Raw genomic sequence first — 2,738 nt, 5'->3', positions numbered from 1 at the left:
GTAGATTAATTTATGGAGGTTTTAGGGAAATCACTGTAATAATCTCTCTTTATAATAATAACTCATTTGTAACACCGTTATTTGATTTCTAATGCGTGTCTGGAGTTTTGAATGTTTATGTGAATCTTTGTGATTTTTCAATATATCCTGTCTATTAGTAGGACACATCATTTCAGTTTTCATTGCATTACATACACCTTGAATTGTTATGTGTGAATCAAATGCTGATCAAAATTGTTTGTTTGTTTTGTTTTGTTTTGTTTTTTATTTGTTTTTTGGGGGTGTTTTTTTATGTACTTTCTGCGTGTATCTTGCCTTACTGACAGGTAATATTTCCTTCTTTTGATCCGAAATAAATGAAATTTGCATACGATATTCTTGTTCATTATTGATACTCTTTGACATCAATTCATACATTCCTCGACTATATTATATTGTTTGCCAGTTCTATAATTTAATAATTTAAACGAAATGCGTCTTCAGGCTCTTTTTCTCTTGCCTTGATTCTGGCAGTTTGTACATCAACTGATTTCCAGTCCTTTCATATATTAGATATTCTATACTTGTTGCTCTGTAAGCAGATATGTAGTTAGTTTTAATGATGAGTTTATGCTGATAAATTACCGGTCATTCTCCAGTTATTTCATCCATCATGGGTTCTATATACATTGCTCTATTTTGCTTGCAAATATATACATTTATGTACATCTGGTGATTGATTTGGTGTTAAAGTTCATGTGAAAGTTTTATAGAGTTATGACCCTTAGTCTGGTACATGTGCGAGGCTTTAATAGGTCTCATGAAAGAGATGTAGTGAATTCTCAATATGCGTAAATGATTTGTCATTGATAATAAAGCACAGAGGCATGCGCTACAGTTCATTTAAATGATGGTATTCACAGTGTCGTAACTTCTGCATCCTAATTGATACACGTAGATATTAGCTCACTTAAGCGTAATTTTTCGTCTTTTTATAAGTTATGTTATCTAGACTATTTCTTTAATGTTTTGCTAATTTGAGAAACTTTTTCGAGATGACGTGGGCCCCCTCAACATAAGAATATCCGAAGAAAACATTTATTGTGTGTTTATACATGATCTATTTACAATACTGTTCATATATTTTGTATTTGGCTCCATTAAGCTGACTGTATTGTAATTATTGTTGTCCTTACTAGATAAGTTGTCCATATGCCATAATTTGTTTGCTTGTTTGACTTGCATACTTTTTACGCATCTTGTTCTCTTTCTTAGTCAAGTAAGTTTCTCCTGATTTGAGAAACGTTTTTTCAAGATGTAGTGAGCCCCACAACATAAAAATATCTAAATAATAAAAGACATTTAAATCTTTTTAGTACAGGATCTTTTTTACTTCAATGTCCAGTAATAATTCTATTTTCAGAATGTTACTAAATAAGTATTCAAAATGTGCTTTATTTTAAATGAAAGGGTTTTTGTTTATTGTTGTATTTTCTATTTTATTTTTTTGGTGCCTCTTTGGAGAAAATGCGTTGTTATTGCCCTTTTTGTGTGTTATAATATATATTTGTTGAATGGGGTCTCGGGCAACAGTTAATATGTCGGACTGGCTCGCAAACTGTAGCCTAGGGCCGGTCTGTCATATCAATTGTTGCCCGAGACACAGTCAACAATTGCTTTGTTATACCCCTACTAATTTAATGACTTTGCGGAATATGACGTCATTGGTCAACAGTCTTTTTAACAGTCGCTTTAACAGTTCCAATCAAACCGTTATAGTCCAACAGTCAAAATGCAGGACTTTTTGTATAGAGTTATATAGTAACTGTTTTACAGGGGTATAACAATGTTAATTGGCAATTTAAATCTCACACAAAATATTGTTTTTGTAATTTATAAGAGATATATGTTTAAGTAAACGATTTAAAAACTAGTCAAAATATGTAAATAAAAAAGAAAATGCTTTTAAGTTTTAAAGTAAAATCGTGACATGATATGAAATCCCATTCAAAAAGGGAATATCAAAGTAAAATAAAGATATACTTGTTAAAATCCTTAGAAAAACGACAACAATTCACAATTAAACAACACTTTGACAAACTGTTATATTTACATTTAGTATGAATGTAAAAGATCATTTTATTCTTAAGACGGGTATGTAGACAATTAACTCTCAATGAAATCGACCTGAAATATATGTTCGATTTTTTCCTTTCCAATATATATCATTTGAGACGGAAAAATATTTTTATTTTAAAATGTTATTTCAGTTTTATAACATCCCATATAAATCAAAAGTCTTTCTTGAACTAATTGTGCAGCATAATCATCAATCCAATTCATTTCATTATATAAATCCACATTGTAGTTTAATACGTTGTAATGGCATAATCATTTTTAATATGTTATACGGAAAAACGGCAATTATTTCGATCAATATTTTTGTAATTTTTAAGGTACGAATTGTCATATTTAATTAAACATATTGAATTTAAAAAAACGTGTTTAAGTTTTGTTTTTGTTTTTTCCATCACAAATGGCATCACAATGAAATTACATTTTAAAGTAAACATTAAAAGGAATCTACTGTTCTAAATATTATTTTCTTTAAAACAAAAAGAAAAAGAACAATGACAACAGTTACAACAACAACAACAACAACATTTTAACGAACCATAAAGTTCTGCTCTTAATCTATATGAAAATCTAACAAAACGCTACCATTCTAGGAAAAAAACCACTTGATTTAATGTTGGAAC

This window comes from Crassostrea angulata, chromosome 2, assembly GCF_025612915.1.
Source record: "Crassostrea angulata isolate pt1a10 chromosome 2, ASM2561291v2, whole genome shotgun sequence".
Taxonomy (NCBI): Eukaryota; Metazoa; Mollusca; class Bivalvia; order Ostreida; family Ostreidae; genus Magallana; species Magallana angulata.
The sequence above is the reverse complement of the archived record's forward strand: the minus strand, read 5'-3'. Positions refer to the sequence as shown.